The sequence below is a fragment of the Schistocerca americana genome, chromosome 3, assembly GCF_021461395.2.
Source record: "Schistocerca americana isolate TAMUIC-IGC-003095 chromosome 3, iqSchAmer2.1, whole genome shotgun sequence".
NCBI classification, from domain to species: Eukaryota; Metazoa; Arthropoda; class Insecta; order Orthoptera; family Acrididae; genus Schistocerca; species Schistocerca americana.
Genome location: NC_060121.1, coordinates 252,000,693 through 252,025,974, shown reverse-complemented (window position 1 = coordinate 252,025,974; position 25,282 = coordinate 252,000,693). Strand labels below are relative to the sequence as shown.

At 43.1% G+C, this 25,282-nt stretch overlaps 1 protein-coding gene and 1 pseudogene across 1 annotated transcript in view; both read left to right on the top strand.

The window, feature by feature from the left end:
- Nucleotides 1–25,282, top strand: part of LOC124606266 (endothelin-converting enzyme homolog) — a 630,503-nt gene that overhangs the window by 69,223 nt on the left and 535,998 nt on the right. The gene's annotated exons all lie outside the window — the stretch shown is intronic.
- On the top strand, nucleotides 25,101–25,218 carry LOC124607536 (annotated as a pseudogene).

Here is a 25,282-nt window from a genome sequence, read left to right as displayed (position 1 = left end):
CACGGATTTTAACTGTCGTCATTCGCTGTGACAGCTGATGGTTCTTCTTATTCTTAACTATGAATACTTTTCATGTGTTTTAAGATGGCTGTAACAGCATAGGCACTGCAGTGTCGTATCTGGTTTATGTGAAGCTGGGCCATGTTTTGGAAATGTTGAGCATTTGTGCCCCGGTTATAAGACATAGAAAAGTGTGTGTTGAAACAGTTTTACGAGAATTTAACAGCACTCGCGTAGTTCACATGCCAAACTGTAGAAACTGTAAAATGTATTACAGAAATACACTACGAATTCATGGCACAGAAATATGCACAATATAACTTTTCGCCAAGTTGTACCAACTTTAAAATCCTTTGGAAATTTGGCTCAAAAATGGTTCAAATGGCTCTAAGCATATGGGACTTAACATCTGAGGTCATCAGTAGGGCCCGGATTTTAATGACAAGTCATATTTTTTTCTGAACTATAGGGTGAATTTTAGAACAATTTATACACAAATCTAGGCATTTAAGTGTCGAAAAATGTATTTTGATTGTGCATATAGAGTCATATTTCAACAAATTTTAGTAATAGGTCATATTGCGGCTAACTTTTAATATAATAGGTCATATTTCCGTCAGCTTTTGCCAAAAATGCATATACCGTTTTTCTCGTATCTTACGGGACACACGAATGAGAAAATGAATATGTTCCTCACGAGACAATATTTAACGTGCTATTATGAAAGATAAACAGAAAAATTAGTACAAAGCTTTATTTCTCAGGACTAGCAGAAAATCGGTGTACCACAACAGTCGTTTCGCGAACATAAAACATTGTTGCGCAGAGTCGACAATACGCTCTCAGAGCCAACAAAGGCGGTTTCTGCCGTACTAATCATCGCAATTGCACAGGTGTTCCCAGTAACCAGTCTGAATACAGCCTTTGCCTTGTTCGAAATGCCTAAAGCAAAGTGCTCCGACAGCGTGAAGTAGCGAGGATATGTTCGAGAATTTGGAGATAAGTTCTTTAGTACCGATGGGAAAATATTATTTTGTAAACTGTGTGAAGTTAAAGTTAGTGCAGAAAAGCGCTTTAATGTGCAACAACACTGTAATACCGCTAAACACAGCAGCTGTGTGAAACGAAGTGCTGAAAATAACAGCAGGCAAACGCTGTTATTTGAACAGACAGGTCAGTCAACCGTGCAATCATTCTGCAAGGATTGGTGTGAGATAATGGTGTCCTGCAACACCCGATTGGAAAAGCTGAAGAATCCACGCTTCAGACGGTTCTTGGAGAAGTGCACAACACATCCAGTTCCAGATGAATCTACACCGAGAAAGAACTATTTATCCGTATGCTGCAATGATGTGCTCAACAAAATACGAATTACTATTGCTGAGCAAAAGATTTGGCTGTCGATAGATGAAACTACCGATATTAGTGGGCGATATATTGCAAATGTTGTTGGTGGTGTTCTAAAAGTTGATGGCCCTGGAGATATGTTCCTACTAACGTGTGAAGCTCTCGATAGAGTAGACAGTTCGACGATTGCTATTTTGTTTGACAACTCTCTGAAGCTACTGTGGCCGGATGGTGTGACAGGAGACAACGTTTTGCTGCTTGTAACAGATGGTGCTTCATATATGGCTAAAGCAGCCAAAGGGCTAAGATTCTCTACACCAGTATGGTGTACGCCACTTGCCTTGCACATGCGTTGCACAGAGTTGCCGAAGAGGTGCGATCAAATTTCCCTGACGTGGACAAATTAATTTTCTGTGGAAAAAAAAAAAAAAAACTATGTGAAGGCTCCGGCACGGGTGCAGAAATTCAAGGAACAAGCACCTTCAACACCCCTCCCACCTAAACCTGTTCTTACACGATGGGGTTCTTGGCTTAATGCTGCTGAGTATTACTTCACCAACTACACCCAAATAAAGACAATCTTCTGTGAGCTTGATAGCGATGAATCAAGTGCTATCGAAATTGTGAAACTAACCTCAAGACATCACACACATCCATGCCCGAGGCAGGATCCGAACCTGCGACCGTGGTAGCAGCGCGGTTCCAGACTGAAGCGCCTAGAACCGCTCGGCCACAACGGCCGTTTGGAAATTTGTTAATTTGTGATAAGTTCCTATGGGACCAAACTGCTGAGATCATCGGTCCCTAGGCTTACACACTACCTAATGTAACTTACACTAACTTACGCTTAGGAGAACACACACACCCATGCCTGAGGGAGGACTCGAACCTCCGACGGGGGAACCGTGCGAACCGTGGCAAGGCCCCGCAGACCACGCGGCTACCCCGCGCGGCTTAAAATCCTTTCATACATTTACCGAATCCTGAACGAAAACTTTTTGTTTATCTTGATGCACAAAATCTATAACGACTGCAAAACGAGGGTCCCAGTATCTGTGAAGCCATCCGAAGGTGAATGAGTGCAGATCTGAAACCGGTCAGATTTGATTTAAATAAATAAATTTAAATAGACTTTTGTACCCATACTAGTTCCTGGTTCCTGTATTAAATTAAAAACCATGCAATTGCGTTTGTTTCTCTCTTTCAGTGTCCAGTTATGTGCACATTGGATTTAAGGGCAAAAATGTTAAAAAGTTTTATGTATGCATTGATTTTACTAATCAGGAATAGGGCCTTCAGGCTCCTTCTTACATCAAAGCAGAAACATCATCATCAGCAGCAGCATCAACAGCAGCATCTAAAGATGATAGGTTTCTGGAGCCCATTTCAATAAAATTCTTCTGAATAAAACTACCGACTTTGCGAATTGGACAGTTTTGCATTTTTGTACACGCTGGCGAATAAAATACTGTGTTAAGTAGGCAGCTGGCGCTCTCTATTATTAAGCTTTCCATTCGTTTCGCTGCACCAGTTTTGCTCAGGGCAGCCACTGTGGATAAGATGGGAAGTATATGACACGTTTCAAATTCCACCGACGGCTAGCTTTCCGCAAGGAGACAGTGCAACACCGGTCGTTCGGGGCAGGATGAGTTGGCGCCCGAAAGTATCGATCCAGGCAGCTAATCGAGTGGTGTGGTAGTGCCGCTTGCTCCCCCAGGATGTTATTCTGCTGGGGAGGGAGAGTTCCCTGGGGCTGCCGTGTGGCGTGCGCCGGCCGGCTCGCCCCTTTGCAGAAAGACGGCGCCTCTCTTCGCCACGTTCCCTGTGTCTGGTGTAAAGTAAACACAGCGCCACTCTACAGGGCAGCACTACTCCAGTCTCACGTTCACGTGTACAGTCGCTACACTCACTGGCGTGAAACTTACTACCGTCTGGCACTTGAAGACACAGTAGCGCCCCTAGCGTCGAGAAACACATTCCTCACTTAAGAGAAGTTCCAAAAAATGGTTCAAATGGCTCTGAGCACTATGGGACTTAACAGCTGAGGTCATCAGTCCCCTAGAACTTAGAACTACTTAAACCTAACTAACCTAAGGACATCACACACATCCATGCCCGAGGCAGGATTCGAACCTGCGACCGTAGGGGTCGCGCGGTTCCAGACTGACGCGCCTAGAACCGCTCGGCCACCAACGGCCGGCTAAAAGCAGTTGGAATGCCCCATATCGACAATGCAAAACTTTCTTAATTAGCTTTCCTGTATTTCAGAAACAACTCCATCAATGGGCATGAACCTTTTACTGGGCGCTACACGTTATGTTCTTAGTGTACTGTACGATGATCGTGGCGTTTCAGCCACTAGTCTGTAATATTTAGTTAATTTTTCCTCGGTTCACTAAAGCATAAATTGAGGACCATATAATTATGTGGACCGTAAGTCTCACTTATCTAAAAAATGGATTATTCTTTGCTTTGTATTTTCTCTCCCCTTCCATCAATAAAATCATTTTATTCCGCAATACATGTATTTCATTTGAAGCAGTAAATTATATATGATAATGCACACACAAAATAGGATTCTTAATGTTAATTTTTTGAAATACAGGTTTTTATTGATACTTTAAAACAATTTCATAAATGCAAGAATATAATAAGCATACAATAATTTCTGGCTAATAATCTTTACTGTATGTGATAAGCTTGAAAACAATTATGTTTCCACAATACATAAATAAAATCCACGTTTGAAGCACATGGCCGGCCGGTGTGGCCGTGCGGTTCTAGGCGCTTCAGTCTGGAACCGCGTGACCGCTACGGTCGCAGGTTCGAATCCTGCCTCGGGCATGGATGTGTGTGATGTCCTTAGCTTAGTTAGGTTTAAGTAGTTCTAAGTTTTAGGGGAATGATGACCACAGATATTAAGTCCCATAGTGCTCAGAGCCATTTTTTTTGAAGCACATGTCTCTTATCTTGTAGTCAGGTTTGCTGCATTTACGTCTATTCCTTGCCTCAACAAATTATGGTAGTTGGACAACACTGTGAAACGTAACTTCTGAAATTGGTTTCTAGACAGCTTTTCTTACCTTTTTATTCACATTTTCTGGATGGTCTTACATCTTCACTCCCAGTGGAATTCGCTGTTCAAGGACGTCCACTTCTCCTAGCACAACATCTCAACGTTCATATTGTTTACCACTGAGCATCATCAAGCTGAGCTGAACAATCTTTGGTCAAAAACCAGAACTCCTCTTCTTCCCAATCAGATAATTCTGCATTTTTGTCATTAAGGAGAGCTTCTAATTACTCATCAGGTAATATTTCATGCCTGTCTGTAAAGCGTAAAAATAACGGTTACGTCAGTATTCCATTATCGAAGACACCTTTGTAATACTGCAATGCACAGGCTTCTGCATAAAAAAACACCACCTTTCTTTCATCTTGAAGTAATGTAAGCAAAGTTTTTATTATTTTAAACATATAAACACGATTAAAAAAATACTTCCCAAGCGAATTTGTAACTGATTTAGCAGTATATATTATTTTTGTACTAAGTTGCGTATTATATATCGAGACAAAAGTTTTTAAAAATGTAAAGAAATGCATTTTTCCTTTTAACTCCCCTTAACGCCATATTTACCATAAAGATTGTATATTTTGATTTATTAAATTTGTACCAAAGCTGGGATTCGAACCCGGGTCTCGTGCTCACTAGGCAGATGTGCTAACCACTACACTACGCTTGGTTCAAATTTTCATTCGCTTCAGTCTGCATATACAGGATGCTCCATTGATCGCGACCAGGCCAAATATCTCACGAAATAAGCGTCAAACGAAAAAAACTCCAAAGAACGTGTCTAGATTGAAGGAGTAAACCAGATGGCGCTATGGTTGGCCCGCTAGATGGCGCTGTGGTTGGCCCGCTAGATGGCGTTGCCATAGGTCAAACGGATATCAACTGCGTTTTTTTTTAAAAATAGGAACCCCCATTTTTTATTACATATTCGTGTAGTACGTAAAGAAATATGAATTTTTTAGTTTGACCACTTTTTTCGCTTTGTGATAGATGGCACTGTAATAGTCACAAATATATGGCTCACAATTTTAGACGAACAGTAGGTAACAGGTAGGTTTTTTAAATTAAAATACAGAACGTAGGTACGTTTGAACATTTTATTTCGGTTGTTCCAATGTATACATGTACCTTTGTGAACTTATCATTTCTGAGAACGCATGCTGTTACAGCGTGATTACCTGTAAATACCATATTAATGCAATAAATGCTCAAAATGATGTCCGTCAACCTCAATGCATTTGGCAATACGTGTAACCACATTTCTCTCAACAGCGAGTAGTTCGCCTTTCATAATGTTCACACATGCATTGACAATGCACTGACGCATGTTATCAGGCATTGTCGGTGGATCATGATAGCAAACATCCATCAACTTTCCCCACAGAAAGAAATCCGAGGACGTCACATCCGATGAACGTGCGGGCCGTGGTATGGTGCTTCGACGACCAATCCACCTGTCATGAAATATACTATTCAGTACTGCTTCAACCACGCGAGCTATGTGCCGGACATCCACCATGTTGGAAGTACATCGCCATTCTGTCATGCAGTGAAACATCTTGTAGTACCATCGGTAGAACATTACGTTGGAAATCAGCATACATTGCACCATTTAGATTGCCATCGACAAAATGGGGGCCAATTGTCCTTCCTCCCATAATGCCGCACCATACATTAACCCGCCAAGGTCGCTGATGTTCCACTTGTCGCACCATCGTGGATTTTCCGTTGCCCAATAGTGCATATTATGGCGGTTTACGATACCGCTGTTGGTGAATGACGCTTCGTCGCTAAATAGAACGCGTGCAAAAAATCAGTCATCGTCTCGTTATTTCTCTTGTGCCCAGCGGCAAAACGGTACACGACGTTCAAAGTCGTCGCCATGCAATTCCTGTTGCATAGAAATATGGTACGGGTGCAATCGATGTTGAGGTAACATTTTCAACACCGACGTTTTTGAGATTCCCGATTGTCGCTCAATTTGTCTGCTCCTGATGTGCGGATTAGTCGCGACAGCAGCTAAAACACCTACTTGGGCATCATCATTCGTTGCAGGTCGTGGCTGACGTTTCACATGTGGCTGAACACTTCCTGTTTCCTTAAATAACGTAATTTTCCGACGAACGGTCCGGACACTTGGAGATGATGTCGTCCAGGATACCGAGCAGCATGCATAGCACACGTCCGTTGGGCATTTTGATCACAATAGCCATACATACGGTATCGACCTTTTCCGCAATTGGTAAACTGTCCATTTTAACACGGGTAATGTATCACGATGCAAATACCGTCCGCACTGGCGTGATGTTACGTGATACCACGTACTTATACGTTTGTGACTATTACAGCGCCATCTATCACAAAACGAAAAAAGTGGTCAAACTGAAACATTCATTTTTCTTTACGTACTACACGAATATGTAATAAAAAATGGGGGTTCCTACTTAAAACGCAGTTGATATCCGTTTGACCTATGGCAGCCCATCTAGTGGGCCAACCATAGCGCCATCTAGTTTCCCCCTTCAAGCTAGACAAGTTTCGTTCTTTGTAGTTTTTTGGTTTATGCTTATTTCGTGAGATATTTGGCCCGGTCTCTATCAATGGACCACCCTTTATACATCAAAGATGTTTTAGATTTCATAAGGTCTCTGCAACCACACTATTTCATTTGAAGATCGCATTTAATTAGTTTCCCACTTAAACTACGAAATAGTTACATTTATTGGGAGATCCACTGACGTACGCGTCTTTGACAAAGAGCAGATTGTTATGGCCCAGCGTCTGTAGACGAGCACCTTGGAAGCGGTGAAGCTGTTCACATGCTACTGTAGTCCGTGTACATAGAAACTGGTTAAAATATGGTAAAACCAAAAGTAGCCGATAGTTTTGGACGTTCATGACTCGTAAGAGAACGTGAAGGTTGGAGGTTAGACTATGATTACGGAGCACAATGCTGCTGCTGCTGCTGGCACAACTTCTTTGGAGCACACCATTCAGCACACGTTGCTGAACCTGGTTCTCCGCACAGAGGACCCCTACATGTTCCTGTGTTGACCCAACAATGTCGTCAATCAAGATAATGGTGGGAACGGAATCATTGAAGGTGGACAGTTGGTCAGTGGAAACCTGTCGCCTATTCGGGTGAATAACGCTCCTTGTTATACCAGGTCGTTGGTCGTGTCCGGATATACTGTCAAACAGGCGAACAGCTGCTAAATAATACATGCACTGCGTCCTTTGGAACATGGGTGGGGGGCAGAATTATGCTATGAGGGGACATTTACCGGGTCTTCCATGGGACCTATGGTCGTAATCGAAGGCATCATGACGGTTGTGGGCTATGTAAACAATAGAGCAGTGCATCCCTTCATGCTTGATGTCTTCCCCTAAGGCGGTAACATCATCCAGCACGGTAAATATCCTTGTCGCAAGGTCAGAAAAGTGCATCAGTGGTTTGAGGAGCACAATAGTGAATTCACACTGATATCTTGGCCATCAGATGTGTCTGATCTGAACTCCATGGAACACATCTGGGACGCAATTATCCACACCTGTCAAGGATTTGTCGAATCCACGCCACCCAGAATCGGTGCTATATTGCCTTCGAAAGGTGCTTTTGAATATCAGTAGACAAGTTCCCAGTTTGTGTCGGTCACTGGTCGATCTCTACGTGTATCTGTAGCTATGCTGCTTCAGTGCTTCTCACAACAGTTAAAGGGAGGAGAATTCGAAAAGGCGATCTCGATTGGCTCACAGATGATGAATTTTCCTAACAGGAATGTTAGCCCGGGAAGCTTTTTCAGGTCTTGGCCGTTCTCTGCCAGTGATTTGCAGACACTGCGAAACATGTGTCAAGGTACATCATCTTGCTGAGCCGTTGCGTCGTCCCAGACGATCGTCATTTGCAGGTGAACGTGATATCAGAGGTCTGATTCCTTATCGAAAGCGCCTTCACTATGGATTAAACGTTCTAGATATTGTCAAGATAACGCTGATCGTGCTGTAATGCTGTGCTACTACCTTATGTCTTCCAGCAATGCTTACATTATTATTATTATTATAGTCTTGTTACTACTACTACTACTAATAATAATAATAATGATGATGATGATGATGATGATGATGATGATGATGATGATGATGATGCTTGATTACTAACCTCAACGTAAAGAAATGAAGAATTTACTTCTTTCACGTTCAGTTTCGTTTGAAGGGCTCTAGGGAATTATATTTCTATCTGTCATCACGACTACCACCAATGAGACTAGTGATACCAAAAACTGTGGATTCTACTGTAATGTCTTTCGTTTTTGATTGTGTGTACACGTCTAGTCACACCTGCACGCCGTACCTGAGGGTGGTAGAGGTGTGTTTCATCTATGTACTAGGTTTTAATAAAATTGCTCCATGCATATACTTCCAGTGTTTGTTGCACTCCGACGACCATCTGTGCTGTGCAGCGGAAAACGAAAATCATCGGAAAAACAGTTTAGGCAGCAATTGAGTTTCAGTACGGCAGCTCCCTCCCTGTTTCGCAGCCCCATACACAGAGTAAGTCTCTGAACTGGGTGGATGTACAGAAGTCTGATTGCCCTCTAATTTATTTCGTCAGCGAGCAGTTCCCCTGCGAAATATTGGTCGACATTCATGCACTGTTCATCTTAAGGTTCGCCACGTTTTGAATCAGTGTTCCGAGATTGCAAGGCAGAACATTCAGTTTTGTTGTTGCGCTTGGGTATTCAAATCTTCTCTAGTTTGCTGTGATATTAAAGTGTAAGAAGTATTGTAAATCTGACGCATATTGTCAGGTTTTTGGGACGTTTTGGCAGAACTGATGGAATACCGTGGTGCCCAGTGTAATAGATGGGCTGGGCAAGTCACGATTGAAAGAACATGGCATTGTCCGCAACACGTAACTAATTCACTATCAGGTAATGAAAAATTCAAATGGCTCTAATCACTATGAGACTTAACATCTGAAGTCATCAGTTCCCTAGTCTTACAACTACTTAAACGTAACTAGGCACGAGGCAGGATTCCAACCTCCTAGAACCGCTCGGTTACACCGGAGGGCTCTGGTAATGAACCTCAACAAGGTGCCTGACCATGAAATGATACACTGCATACATTGCGTAAAGTGCGCGGACGCACGTGAAATCGCAGTGCCGTTTATCACTCGGGCCTTTCGTTCATGGAGATGTCTTTCTACGGACTTCTCATGCCTTTCACCGTTTTTAGTACCTCCTCTCTTTCGGGCATAGCCGGCCGACGTGGCGGAGCGGTTCTAGGCGCTTCAGTCCGAACCCGCGTGACCGCTACGGTCGCAGGTTCGAATCCTGCCTCGGGCATGGATGTGTGTGATGTCCTTAGCCTAGTTACGTTTAAGTAGTTCTAAGTTCTAAGGGACTGATGACCTCAGATGTTAAGTTCGATAATGCTCAGAGCCATTTTTCTTTCGGGCATACTTTCATTAGAAGCGCAAAGGCAGTACCTTACGGAGAAATGTACTGAGTCAATGAATGGCATAAAGTCATTAAGAGAGTCCGCGATTATAATTGCACTAGACTATGTTATGGACCGCTTTGACTGCATTTTTTTTAACATGTCATCTATAATAAATTACTTCATCAAATGCGTGTGAATTAGGATCGAACAAAATTTAAAATTCGTTAATGAAAATATCAGCAAATGTTCCCGCCAAACTATTTCCCATGGCTAACCTTTCTTGTTAATAAATATTTTGTTCTGAAATATGTCTAGGGTTTGCTGACAGGTATGTTAGTGTAGTATAGGTTTTCAATATCGAATGAAGCAAGAATTGTATCTACTGGAATTTTAATGTATTTTACAAAGTCCACGGATTCATAACTTCTCACATGAACAATCATCTAAAGATATAATGTGCTTCAGCTATGCTTTACATTCTTTAGAATGATTTTAGTAATTATGGTCATTTTCTTCTTCTCTACCTTCTAATAACTGAGCAATAAATTGGACTTCGCAGTGTTATCTTGTCTAAGAAATTTAATGGCCGCGTTCTTTTATACCTCTGTAATATCGTTGTCATTAAAAAAAACTTCATCGTTTTCTGTAGTTATCATCGTGAATGATAACAATGAAATTGGCCTTATCCGTAACGTAGTTACAGCTTTATTTTGTTTCCAACTTATTGTTAGAATGTTTAATTCTGTGTATATCTTTCTTTCATGTTCTTACTCATTCCTTGCGTTTATTTATCCATGACCTTATAAACATCTGCCACTATCTCCATTGCTGACGCTTATTGAGGTTAGCTGTGTCGCGTGCACTTTTGACTTCAGCGATAATAGTAATTATTAAATCGGAATCCGCAGTGTGAGCTGTACTTCGACCATAGATACTAGTAGACTGGCCTTGCTGTGCAGAAGCTATAGGGCTGGTGTGGCTCCAACATAAACCACGTGACTGTTGGCAAAACGTGGCGGCATTTGAAATGAGCGGTCTGCCATCCTATATTTGTATCGTATTTTCCCCACATTTCTCAATTGACTGCCAAACGCTTCCAACAAAAATTACTTTTTTATTTGCGAAAAATTACGTCAGAACTACAATTGACCTTGATTTGTTCACAGTACTATTTATAAAATCTAACAAATATATTGGACGCCCCTCTGGTGGGCAGCGGGACGAAATTACTATAAACTATCAATTAAAGTAAAATGTCGTTAAAATTCTTTTAAACAGTAAGAGTGGGCTCGTGTCAAAGAATATTGGATTCGCCGCGTTTTGAGCTCTAGTCACTTATTAGAAAATGGGATATGAGAATTATGTCAACTATAGGTGCCAAAATTGTCGACTTTAGGAGCAGGTCCATTTTAGGGTATCAATTTTAGGTGCAAAAAATGGTTCAAATGGCTCTGAGCACTATGGGACTTAAACATCTATGGTCATCAGTTTCCTAGAACTTAGAACTACTTAAACCTAACTAACCTAAGGACAGCACACAACACCCAGCCATCACGAGGCAGAGAAAATCCCTGACCCCGCCGGGAATCGAACCCGGGAACCCGGGCGTGGGAAACGAGAACGCTACCGCACGACCACGAGATGCGGGCGTTTTAGGTGCACTTCAAAGGTTCAGTTCCTACTATTTTTACAAAAGTTTAAACTAACAGTTTAAAAAAAATGATATTTTAGATGAAAGGTGAGACTTTGAAGTTTCAGAAAATAATTTTGGAGCCTACATTTATTTAATAGTATTAGAAGGTAGAAAAAATTCTCTTCATGTGTCGACTATAGGTGCTCTTACCTTATTATAATCTCACTTGTATATACAAAAAGGCGCGTATGTGCAGAGGGCTTAAAGTTTTCCCGTTTCAGGGCCTGTATCCAAAGCTGCCTTCGGTATTCATCCTTAGTGAACCTATGAGTAGGAACGAGAAACGGTTATACTTACTTCTGTAACCGAATTATCACAGATACTTGCCAAAATGTAATATGAGTCTGACTTTACAGGCATCACTTTCAACACTTTAATTTACGTGATACTCTATTTCAAGTGTAAAAAACATATGAGTCACTTCAGCAGATTTCAATAAACGCATCTGCACTATCACATCAACACACGTGAAATGTAATGCCATTTCCCTCGACAAAACGCTGAGTACAGCCATAAGCGCAACACGAAACAACCATGTTTTGCCAACATTCACGTGACTTTAGCCCAGAGATGTTGGAGCCACGGAAATGACGTCAGGGCCAGTCTATTATATTTATGGTCGAAGGAGCTGTACTGAATTTGAGCCCTTTGTTTAACAGTCGCGTTTCATTTTTTGTCATGATAGTACTGGTAAGTTCACAAGCCTGTCCACGAGGGGATATGTGCAACCTTGGCTAAGTCGTGGATTATTTCCAAACTGTCTCTGCAAATTAAAAATGTTCGCCCTTAAAAAAAATCTCTAAAAATATGTTCTTGCTCGTTTCCGGAAACCAATTTCATTAAAATGTACGAAAATTGCAACTGCGTCATCATGGTAACTAACTATTGTCGTAGCGTGAGGGCCTTATAATTACCACATTTTTAGCTTTTCCCTTGTACGCTACCCATGTTTTAGTCTTAACTCACATAACTGCTGTACTTCACCGATCTGGCGGCTGTTGTTGTGGTCTTCAGTCCAAAGACTTGTTCGATGCAGTTCTCCATGCTGCTCTATTCTGTGCAAGCCTCTTCATCCACAAGTAATTACTGCAACCTACAGCCTTCTGAATCTGCTTAGTTTATTCATCTCTTGGTCTCTCTCTCTCTCTCTCTCCGATTTTTACCCTCCAGTCTTCTCTCCAGTACTAAAATGGTAATCCCTTGATTTCTCAGAACGTGTTCTACCAACCGATCCCTTCTTCTAGTCAAGTTGTGCCACAAATTCCTCTTCTCCCCAATTCCGTGCAGTACCCCCTTATTAGTTACGTGACCAACCCATCTAATCTTCAGCATTCTTCTGTAGCACCACATTTCGAAAGCTTCTATTCTCTTCTTGTCCAAACTATTTATCGTCCATGTTTCACATCCATACATGGCTACACTCCATACAAATACTTTCAGAAACGACTTCCTGACACTTAAGTCTTTACTCGATGTTAACAAATTTCTTCAGAAACGCTTTCCTCGCCATCGCCAGTCTACATTTTATATCCTCTCTACTTCGACCATCATCAGTTATTTTGATTCCCAAATAGCAAAACTCCTTTACTACATTAAGTTTCTCATTTCCTAATCTAATTCCCTCAGCATCACCCAACTTAATTCGACTACATACCATTATCCTCGTTTTGCTTTTGTTGATGTTCATCTTATATCCTCGCTTCAAGACATTGTCCATTCCGTTCAACTGCTCTTCCAAGTCCTTTGCTGGTTTTGACAGAATTACAATTTCAACGGCTAACCTCAAGGTTTTTATTTCTTCTCTCTGGATTTTAATTCCTACTCCAAATTTTTCTTTGGTTTCCTTTACTGCTTGTTCAATGTACAGATTGAATTACATTGGGGATACGCTACAACGTTGTCTCACTCCCTTCTCAATTATTGGTTCCCTTTCGCTCCCTGTATTTTACCCCTGCTTGCCACCTTTACAATTTGAGTGAGAGTGTTCAACATTGTCAAAAGCTTTCTCTAAGTCTACAAATGCTATAATCGTAGGTTAACTATTTCGTAACCTAGCTTCTAAGATAATTCGTAGAATCAGTATTGCCTCGCGTGTTCCTACATTTCTGCGGAATCCAAACTGATCTTCTAGGAGGTCGGCTTCCACCAGTTTTTCCATTCTTCTGTAAAGAATTCGTGTTAGTATTTTGCAGCCGTGACTTATTAAAGTGATAGTTCGGTAATTTTCACATCTGTCAGCACCTGCTTTCTTTGGGATTGGGATTATCATATTCTTCTTGAAGTCTGAGGGTATTTCGCCTGTCTCACACATCTTGCTCACCAGATGGTGGAGTTTTGTCAGGACTGGCTCTCCCAAGGCCGTCAGTAGTTCCAATGGAATATTGTCTACTCAGAGTAATAGAGTGTGTGTGTGTGTGTGTGTGTGTGTGTGTGTGTGTGTGTGTGTGTGTGTGAGAGAGAGAGAGAGAGAGAGAGAGAGAGAGAGAGAGAGAGAGAGAGAGAGCTGTGACACGCGAGGACGGGTTTGGAGATGGGGGGGGGGGGGTGTTGGAAGACGTTGTATGAAACGTTCCTCTTCGTACGTCGTCGTGGAGCTTCTGTATCGTTTGGCGAGTGCTATCGTGGCCAGAACTCATGAACTCTTAGCGCCGTACGGTGCGTGAGACAAATCGTGCGACGTGTTGCTCCATAGACTTCCTTCCAGACGTGTGTTGGCGGACGTGAATGATTTCCAGGCCCTGCGACACCTACGCTAAAAGCTAAATACGGGTCGCCAGACTCGCTTAGACCGCGAGACAGGGTTAAACAGAGCACTTGCCCGCGAAAGGCAAAGGTCCCGAGTTGGAGTCTCGGTCGGGCACAGTTTTAATCTGCCAGGAAGTTTCTTAAACAGTCCTTTCCTGTATACCACTAATAAGTGCCGTGAAGGTATCAGACAACCTTCAAAATCCTCCAAGTCCGACAACAGGATTGGACAACAAACACTGCAAGCAGTCGCTACATCGTCACTAACCGGTGTCTGCCTTCTCTTCTGCAAACAATACTGCAGAACATTCTAAGAGAGAGTAAGGATATGCACGAGACCACAGCACATCAAAATTTTATTGCAGCAAACCTCAGTTTATGCTTCTTCTAATATCCCTCGCCCAGTCTGCTTCGTCCGTTAGACGCCTACAGCTAGCCGGTTGCTCCATTCTGTTAGGTGACCTCGTATTTAATAGTCCGTGTATGCTCGCTACCTTCAACACCCAGCTCGAAAACCTGCAATACATTAAAACGTTTACCACGCGCGCGAAAGGGAACGCACTCCGCAACACAGCTTTCCACTCTAGAGAACAACCTTGCTGCACCGTGGCTACGAACTCTCGAAACGTGCCTCCACTCTACCTCCACCCCAGAGGGCTCAAACTCGTCTCCTGCACCTGCCACTGGCACCGGCCGACTCCTCAATATCGCGAGCTGCCCACAGCTCCACATCATCATTTCGACATGCCGAAATTTCGGGCAATCAGTGTCTGGAGCTGAAAGCAGTCGCTGCGTTGGCCATTTCCTGCTAACGCTCAGAGTACATCTGTAAAGTGCTGCTGCCTCCCGACATTTTGAAAATTGCGTTCCGCAAAGGCTACTAGGAAACGCCAGCCATTGTGTGGGAAAAACACAAGCCTTTGAAGACCACGCAGCCAGATTAGTGGAACCCAACCCCTTACCTGCAGGCTGGAGAACACGTGCTGTCCCTCTGACACTGGCAAATCGACGCAGTCACCCATAAATAGCAGTCAGCACTTGCCAACGGTCGCGACCCGTAAGTGAACCGTTACATACATCGTGAAATACAATTAAAGCGCTGCCCTTATTTGCATCATGTGTCAGATTTGGCACCTACTGGCAGTGGCAATCCGTGATAATTATTACAGAAAAAAAGAAAGATATACTTTCAACCTACCCACACCGTTACTCTTGGTTGTCGGGCCGTATGGCGGGTGGCTGGTTGGTATCCCACACAGTCCGAGGTGTCTCCAGATATGTCTTTGGCCTGGATTTGCACTGACTGGAGTAGAATTGTCTCCAGTGATGAATCCGCTTAGAACTGAGCCCCGATGACCAGCGAAGACGTGTCTCGACACGCCCCGAACAGCGGTGTCAATCTGTCACCCACCACACAGCCCGACAACCAGGAGTGCCATATTTTTTCATAGGAGGACCCATTTTCTTGTCGTCCGCGGCAGCCTTACTGCTCAGTGATACACCGACGATGTTCAACGCCCCGTTTTGTGGCCCCTTTATGGCAAGCCATCCTGAGTTTACACTTCAGCAAGATAATGCCCGCCCGCACACGGAAAGTTTCCACTCTTTGTCGTGCTAGCCAAACCCTAGCTTGGCCAGCAAGGTATCTCCCAAATTGAGAACGTTTGGAGCAATACTCCAACCATCTCGGGATTGTGACGATGTAACGCTCCAATTGGACACAATTTGGCACGATATCCCGCACGAGGACTTCCAACGACTCTTGTCAATCAACGCCAGGCCGAATAACTGCTTGCATAAGGACCAGACATCAGACAATGCGTTATTCACTTGATCAGTTTTTGAAGCTTTTCCTCTTGAATAAATCATTCCATTTATCTGAAATTGTAGTCATTTGTTTGTCTGTAGATGTGCGTCCCATTCAGGTAAGTCCTTCATGGTGCGTCGTCGATGTCAATGAACTCACAATCAGGCAATAAATATCGTAATACTACGAAAGCTTTTCGGAGTTCTGGTGTAACAACCACCTTTTAACTGATTCTCCACATCAATAAATGTAATAAAATGCGCGTGAATAGACACAAGGGTCAGACATGTTCTGACTGTGCGCTTGGCTATCACTCAGTATAACCAGTCGCAACCATCATGCGTCAAGCATAATGCTTCTGGCCACAGAGTGGTTGAGTGGTTTACACAGAGGCGGAGCTTCTCCACCGTCTTAGTCGGAGCCTACGAGTAGCTCTGGCTGCAGCGAGGGAGTCCCAAACGGCCGGGCTCCGTGGTCTTGAGGTAGCGAATCCCACATACAGTGTCGGGGAATTAGGTACAATGGTGGTTGTTGTTGTTGTCTTCAGTCCAGAGACTGGTTTGATGCAGCTCTCCATGCTACTCTGTCCTGTGCAAGCTTCTTCATCTCCCAGTACCTACAGCAACCTACACATCCTTCTGAATCTGCTTAGTGTATTCATCTCTAGGTCTACCTCTACGATTTTTACTCTCCACGCTTCCCTCTAGTACTAAATTATCCCTTGATGTCTCAGAACGAGTACTACCAACCGATCCCTTCTTCTAGTCAAGTTGTGCCACAAATTCCTCTTCTCCCCAATTCTGTTCAGTACCTCCTCATTAGTTACGTGATCTACCCATCTAATCTTGAGCATTCTTCTGTAGCAATACATTTCGAAAGCTTCTATTCTCTTCTTGTCTAAACTACTTACCGTCCGTGTTTGACTTCAGCATATGGCTACAGTCCATACAACTACTTTCAGGAAAGACTTCCTGACACTTAAACCTATACTCGACGTTAACAAATTTCTCTTCTTCAGAAACGCTTTCCTTGCCATTGCCAGTCTACATTTTATATCCTCCCTACTTAAACCATCATCAGTTATTTTGCTTCCCAAACAGCAAAACTCCTTTACTACTTTAAGTGTCTCATTTACTAATCTAATTCCCTCAGCATCACCCGATTTATTTCGACTACATTCCATTATACTCGTTTTGCTTTTGTTGATGTTCATCTTAAATCCTCCTTTCAAGACACTGTCCATTCCGTTCAACTGCTCTTCCAGGTCCTTTGCTGTCTCTGACGTAATTACAATTTCGTCGGCAAACCTTAAAGTTCTTATTTCTTCTCCATGGATTTTAAGTCGCACTCCAAATTTTTCTTTTGTTTCCTTTACTACTTGCTCAATATACAGATTGAATAACCCTGTTTCACTCCCTTCCCAACCAGTGCTTCCCTTTCGTGCCCCTTTGACTCTTATAACTGCCACCTGGTTTCTGTTCAAATTGTAAATAGCCTTTCGCTCCCTGTATACTACCCCTGCCACCATCAGAATTTGAAAGAGAGTATTCCAGTCAATATTGTCAAAAGCTTTCTCTAAGTGTACGAATGCTAGAAACGTAAGTTTGCCTTTCCTTAATCTATTTTCTAAGATAAGTGGTAGGGTCAGTATTCTCACGTGTTCCAACATTTCTACGCATTCGAAACTGATCTTCGCCAAGGTCGGCGTCTACCGGTTTTTTCCATTTGTCTGTAAAGAATTCGTGTTAGTATTTTGTAGCCGTGACGTATTAAACTTATTCTTCTTGGAGTGTGAAGGTGTTTCGCCTGTTTCGTACATCTTGCTCTCCATTGGTAGTTTTGTCAGGGCTGGCTCTCGGAAGGGTATCAGTAGTTCTAATGGAATGTTGTTTACTCCCGCCACCTGGTTTCGACTTACGTCTTTCAGTGCTCTGTCAAACTCTTCACGCAGAATCGCATCTCCCATTTCATCTTCATCTACGTCCTCTTACATTGCCATAATATTGTCTTCAAGTACATAGCCCTTGTATAGACCCTCTATATGATACTTACACCTTTCTGCCTTCCCTTCTTTGCTTCGATTTGAGCTCTTTTTATTCGTAAAAGTGGTTCTCTTTCCTCAAAGGTCTCTTTAATTTTCCTGTAGGCAGTATCTATCTTACCCCCTAGTGCTACATGCCTATACATCCTCCCAAGAACCATGGACTTTGCCGTTGGTGGGAAGGCTTGCGTGCCTCAGCGATACAGATAGCCGCACCGTTGGTGCAACAACGGAGGGGTATCTGTTGAGAGGCCAGACAAACGTGTGGTACAATGGTAAGAAACTAAAATAATCATCATTTATCCATACATCAGTCATAATTTATACTCTAAAAGAAATGTGGCCAAATAGCTTACAGTAATTATTGCAGATCATCTCTCACTAATTTGTATCGACGGTTGTGCAATGCCGTAATTTTAATTTTTAACGTATCGTCACTAGAGTAATGAATATAAATCGAGTTTTAGAAATTAACTTTATTTGATGCTGCTGTTACATACGGGCGATTTCCACAGAGTCGGGGATCCCCGTGTCTGACGAACGTAACCAGATACATCGAATAATGTTAGCACCTGTCCTGAGTCTGTGTTCTTTACATTAAAGTCAGTGTTCTCTAACAAATATTCGTCCCTTTTGTGTAACTTACAGTTTTTTATTCTACCACGCTTTATCGACGAGGTCGTGAAACCCCCTAAATTGGTTCTGGAGGTGGCGGCTGATCGCAGGCCACCTGCCACGCTTCTCCTGGACAGTGCTGCCCTGCCCTGCGCTGCCGTCACGTGCGGCTATGAACGGCCAGGACAGGAGGGACGGTGCGACCGCGGCGATGCGCGCGCCCGGTGCATTGGTATGCCGGTCGGAACGCGCGCGACGTTGCACCAGTGCGCATGCGCAGCCTGCTGGAGGTTAATGGCGCCGGCCTTGGCGGAGCGCCTCTTCAGACGACGGAACGCGAAGCCACGGCGAGGGACCCGCGGCTCGCCGTGGGCGAAGCTGCAGGCCGCTGGCGGCCCCCGCAACAGGTGGCGTCGTTTGCCGACACGGCGCGCTCGCGACTAGAACGGCGGTCGCTATTTCATATTACTCGACGCTTACCTGCACATGCCTTTCTAAGAGCAATCTGATATGCCATCTACGTACAGGGTGAAAATTATTGCACTGTATGAAATAAAATCGTCATAACTTATGAACGGTTTGCGTTAGGACGTTAAAACTGCACGGTTGGCCACGGGGTATGATGGGAATTAGTTTGGTTTGCTTTAGCGACGAAGCCCACTTTCATTTTGATGGGTTCGTGTTGCAAGGATGGCTTGCAGCTGTTCATGAAGAGTCCGCAGAAATGGTTTTCAGCTGTCCATGAAGAATCCGCAGGACTTTAAGCGTCGGTTCGTCACTATGAAACATGTATGTATTACTATACTCCTGAGACCAAACAACCACCTAAACAATGGGTTATCAAAGGAGAACCTGCACCAAAAAAGGCGAAGACCATTCCTTCGGCCGGAAAGGTTATGGCGACTGTCTTTTAGGATTCCCAACGGATAATCCTCATCGACTATCTGGAAAAGGGCAAAACTATTACAGGTGCATATTATTCATCGTTATTGGACCGTTTGAAAACCGAGCTGCAAGAAAAACGCCAGCGATTGGACCGCAAAGAAGTCCCTTTTCCATCACGACAATGCAGCAGCACACACCTCAACAGTTGTGGTCGCAAAATTAATGGAAATAGGATTCCAACTCGTTTCACATCCCGCCTATTCTCCAGACTTGGCTTCCTCGGACTACATTTGTTCCCCAATTTGAAGAAATGGCTGGGGGGACAAAGATTTTATTCAAACGAGGAGGTGATTGCAGCAACTAATAGCTGTTTTGCAGACTTGGACAATTCCTATTCTTCGGAAGGGATCAACAAATTGGAACAGGGTTGGACGAAGTATATAAGTCTAAAAGGAGACTATGTCGAAAAATAAAAAAGGTTTTCCCCAAACACGTAAGTAGTTTTTATTTTTGCACTGACATCTCAAACGCCCCTCGTATCTCTAAATGTCAAAAATGCTAGTATGTAACCTTAAATAGCATCAGTGAACTACAAATAAAAAAACCTCAATCGAAATACGAACAAGCAAAACAAAAGCCCTACCAACTTATGCAACAACCTATTAGCTAAAAACCTGGAACTCTGCCCCCCCCCCCCCCCCAAAAAAAAAGGATCCAGTGCGTCTATAGACTCCGTCAATGCATCTCAAGAAACCGTTGCAGTTTGAGGGTACCCAACAGGGGTCACCGAACCGAAGCATTTGCTTGCCTGCTTCGGTATTTGCAGCATCCGCAACAACGCTTCACTCCATCGCCATGTGTCCGAGTGGCAATGCAGTACAACAAAACGAACTGCTGGTGTGTGTGTGTGTGTGTGTGTGTGTGTGTGTAATGGACGTAGCCGCGGCCGGCAGTGGCTGGGTGCTGACTAATATTACTACGCTCCATTTCCAAACAGAAGCCGGCTGATTAAGTTCGGACCAGAGCCTGCATGCATAACGCCTACGACCGGTTCCACCAGAACTCGGACACGGTAACTGGCTGATCGAGCAGACCAGCCAGCTAAGCGGCTCTCGTGTTTTAACACTGGCGCGCAGCAGCCAGGGATATCTGACTGAGGAGACCTCTTGAATCCGTCTTGCAGATGCAGTGCGCCTGTAAAGACGATCAGACTAGAATACAGGGTAATTATAATGTCCGTGAAACATTTTAACAAATTCGTGTAGGTAAATGGCTGAACATAACGTAACATGTGATACAGTACGTGAAAGACAAACTGTCAGTAATCTTTTTTCCGCTGTCGCTGAAACCGGCTGCGAACCAGGTAAATAAAGCATTTTGTTTAGTAAAGTTTGCCCGTTGCCGATCGGTAGTGAGTGTGCAAAGAATATTGGTTAAGTCTTTGGCAGGGGGAGGGGGGGGGGGGGAGAAAAGCAAGGAACATCAGCGCCACACCAGACTAATGCAACCAAGCGAATCAGCTGTCGGCCAACACAGCCTCGAGCATCTGTATTAATGAATGACCGAAAAAGTCATTCAATCTCAGCAGCAGGTCACCTAACAAATGGCTTCCAGGGGCGGAAAAAATTTGACTTTCCCTACTTCACATAACTGTTGACCTAATTTAAAATGCTGTTATAATCAGCTCATTAATAATCTTATGTTCCAAGTTTTACAGAGTAAAACAAGTATTATAGTTGGAAACTGTGTATTCTTGAGGCTGTGTAACTCGTGACGTACAAATCAATCAGACTCCATTTATCAAGTACGTGAGAATGAGAGCACGTTGTGACTTCCAACCAGCTTTGCAGATAATTTAAAAGTTTTTCGAAACTCTCGGTGGAAGTCCACTGTAAAATAAATAGAAAAAATTATGGCTTGCTACATTTTTACTATTCATACAGTTAACTTGCAGCATCAGGGATAACATTTTAATTTATTACTTCTTTACTTGAAACTTTTCCACATATATCCACTGAACATACCTTTCCCGCCTGGGAACTCCCGGACACTGACGCCATAGGCTCATTTCCATTTTTACCTGTAAAATTTATCGCTGTACAACACACACTTCTGGAAGTATGACATTGTAAACAGTGAGATGCGTGAAAAGCGTTTTTCTTAAAATGGAGCGCGGATTTCCTAGACCAAGCCTGGTCAAGATACGCTCAGCCGAATCTGCTCAGCACTCCGGCTCCCCCCACCACTGCGTTTTTCGAATGGTTCAAATGACTCTGATCACTATGGGTCTTAACATTTGAGGTCATCAGTCCCCTAGAACTTAGAACTACTTAAACCTAACTAACCCAAGGGCATCACACACTCATCCATGCCCGAGGCAGGATTCGAACCTGCGACCGTAGCAGTCGTGCGGTTCCAAATTGAAGCGCCTAGAACCGCTCGGCTACAGAGCCGGCCCTGCGTTATTCCGAGCAAGTGTGTGAGAGACGGCTAGATGCCAACGGCCTCACACGCGAGGAACGAAAGAAGACGTTCTTGCAAGACAGTGTGACTAATTGTAAGGCGCGAATATTGCAGCATACTTTTATAAACAGAATTTTAGCACTGGGCTTATTTTCGACTTTCGTATTTTTCTACCAAAGTAAGAACTTTTTTACTTAATTCATTAAGTACATTCGACAGTGTTACTGCAGCGTGCAAACTACAAGCAGCTTTATATACTAGCATTTAACACTAAGTTGTGAGGTTTATAAATTTATAGGCATTTCTCTTTTAGGGTTAAGTGTAATATCTGGACCGTTGGGTCATCATAAAGCCACACACACAGAGTTACGCAATTAAAATCTGTTAAAGGAGAAAGTTAGCGGCACTTGGTCAGTTTCATAACAGAAAAAACCGATTGCACGCGTAAGTTGAACCGAACAATGTATTACTTTAGCGGCTTGTCTGCGCAGTCAATGATATTTCTCTCAGGATAAAATTTTTTAAGTGTCTCGTTAATTCAGTCAGATGCTATAATATGCACCTAACAACGCAAGTCGGAGTAATGGCGAGATACATCAGCAGCCAAAAGTGGAAACGGTCTGGCAGATAAATCTACTTAAGTCTTCAGAATGCAAAGTCTTGGAATCTCTTTGGAAACTCATGATGAAATGTTTGAATTATTGAAATGTAGTCAGTCCTGCCTGGTCCACAAATAACTGCATAGAGTTATGGGAAATATTCCATTTCATAAACTTGAAGTTGATAATTACACAGGATTACCTTTTTTGATTGCATCAATCTTGTCTGTCGTATCTGTTACCAAATGATTCTTCCTCTGCATTAAAAAGACTTATTGAATTTAGATATTGGTGATGTCGACGATAAAAGATTTTATCACTGTTCTACGAGGGGCATTTGAAAAGTCCGTGCAAAAATAAAAAATACTTATGTGTGTGGGGTAAATCTTTTTTATTTTTTCGACATAGTCTCCTTTTAGACTTATACACTTCGTCCAACGCTGCTCTAATTTGTTGATCCCTTCCGAATAATGGGAATTGTCCAAGACTGCCAAATAGTTATTAGTTGCTGCAATCACCACCTCGTTTGAATAAAATCTTTGTCCCGTCAGCCATTTCTTCAAATTGGGGAACAAATAGTAGTCTGAGGGAGCCAAGTCTGGAGAATAGGGGGGATGTGAAATGTGTTGGAATACTATTTCCAATAATTTTGCGACCACAACCGCTGAGGTGTGTGTTGGTGCATTGTCGTGATGGAAAAGGACTTTTTTGCGGTCCAATCGCCGGCGTTTTTCTCGAAGTTCGATTTTCAAATGGTCCAGTAACGTGATTAATATTCACCTGTAATAGTTTTACCCTTTTCCAGATAGACGATGAGGATTATCTCCTGCGAATCCCAAAAGACAGTCACCATAACCTTTCCGGTCGAAGAAATGATCTTCGCCTTTTTTGGTGCAGATTCTCCCTTGATAACCCATTGTTTAGATTCTTCTTTGGTCTCAGGAGTATAGTATCCATGTTTCATCCACAGTGACAAAACGACGCTTAGTCCTGCGGATTCTTCCTGAACAGCTGCAAACCATCCTTGCCACACTTCACACTTCCAAATGTTTATGCAAAATATTATGTACCGGTACCCATTCATTCGAGATGCCCACAGCACTAGCAATCTCACGCACCTTACTGTTCTGTCATCTATCACCATATCATGGATTTTGTCAATGATTTCTGGAGTCGCAACCTCCGCAGGGCGTTCAGAATGTTCAGCATCACTTGTGCCCATATGGCCACTCCGAAAATTTTGAAACCACTTATAAACTGTTCTAATAGAAGGTGCAGAGTCACTGTAATGTTCATCAGCTTCTCTTTAGTTTCCTGAGGCGTTTTGCCTTTCATAAAGTAATGTTTAATCACCACAGTAAATTCTTTTTCGTCCATTTTTTGACAATCACTCGACTTCCTTGATTCACACGAATGCCAAACACAAAGGAATAGACCAATATGGCTGAAACTTGGCGTGCGTTCTTTCCAAAGACGCTATTAACTAAATATGACCTCGATACGCGCCGGTGGTGCCATCTCTCGGACTTCGCACGGACTTTTCAGACGGCCCTCGTAGTCAGTCCTATCTGGCCCACAAATAACTGCATTGAGTTATGGGAAATATTCCAAGTAATAAACTTGAAGTTGATAATTACACAGGATTAACTTTTCTTTGATTGCATCAGTCTTGTCTGTGATATGTTCCCAAATTTTTCTTCCTGTGCGCTAAAAAGATTTAATGAATTTAAATGTTGGTGATGTCGACGATAAAAGATTTTATCACTGCTCTGTTTATCCTTAACTCATTTTTTTCCCTAATGGCCGCCCTAAGTCAGACAGCATTCAGACTCCTTCATCAGAAGACATCATATCGTCTTTGTGGCTGATGTTGTAATGATGATCCAGTGCATGGTTTTCCAGCTGGTAAGAGTGTGATATTAAGAACGTTGCGTGGCCTTCAAACTATACGAACAGCGAATCTATTCCGATTCAGCATTGGACGATGTGTCTTCTCCACTGTTTCTGCAAATGGAGAACGTAAATCTAATTTAACACGGTTGGTATTATTGGCAAACTGTGACAAGCCGACTGCGTTCCTCTAGCGACAGCCGGCTGCAGCCGTACGCTCTCCTCCGTACCCTTAGTCCAACATACCACAGTGCCCGGAGCGCAGAGCGAAGGCAATCACGCTCGCGGAGCGTTGCTAGGCCAGACCTGACCTAGACTATACTCATCCAGTGTTTGACAATGAGAGTATTTAGCGACTTCCAGCAGACTTCAAATACAATTTCAAAACTTTTCCAAACGTTTTCAGTTTTGGTTTTGATGTTTTTGCTAGTCTGTGGCTGCATAAACCAAAACTAATAAAAAATCAACATAATTAGGGATTTTCGTCTTCATCCATAGCCAACGGCCTTGCCGCAGTGGTTACACCGGTTCCCTTCAGATAATCGAAGTTAAGCGCTGTCGGACTGGGCTAGCACTTCGTTGGGTGACCATCTGGTCTGCCGAGCGCTGTTGGCAAGTGGGTGAGGCAAACTGAGGAGCTACTTGATTGAGAAACAGCAGCTCCGGTCTCGTAAACTTA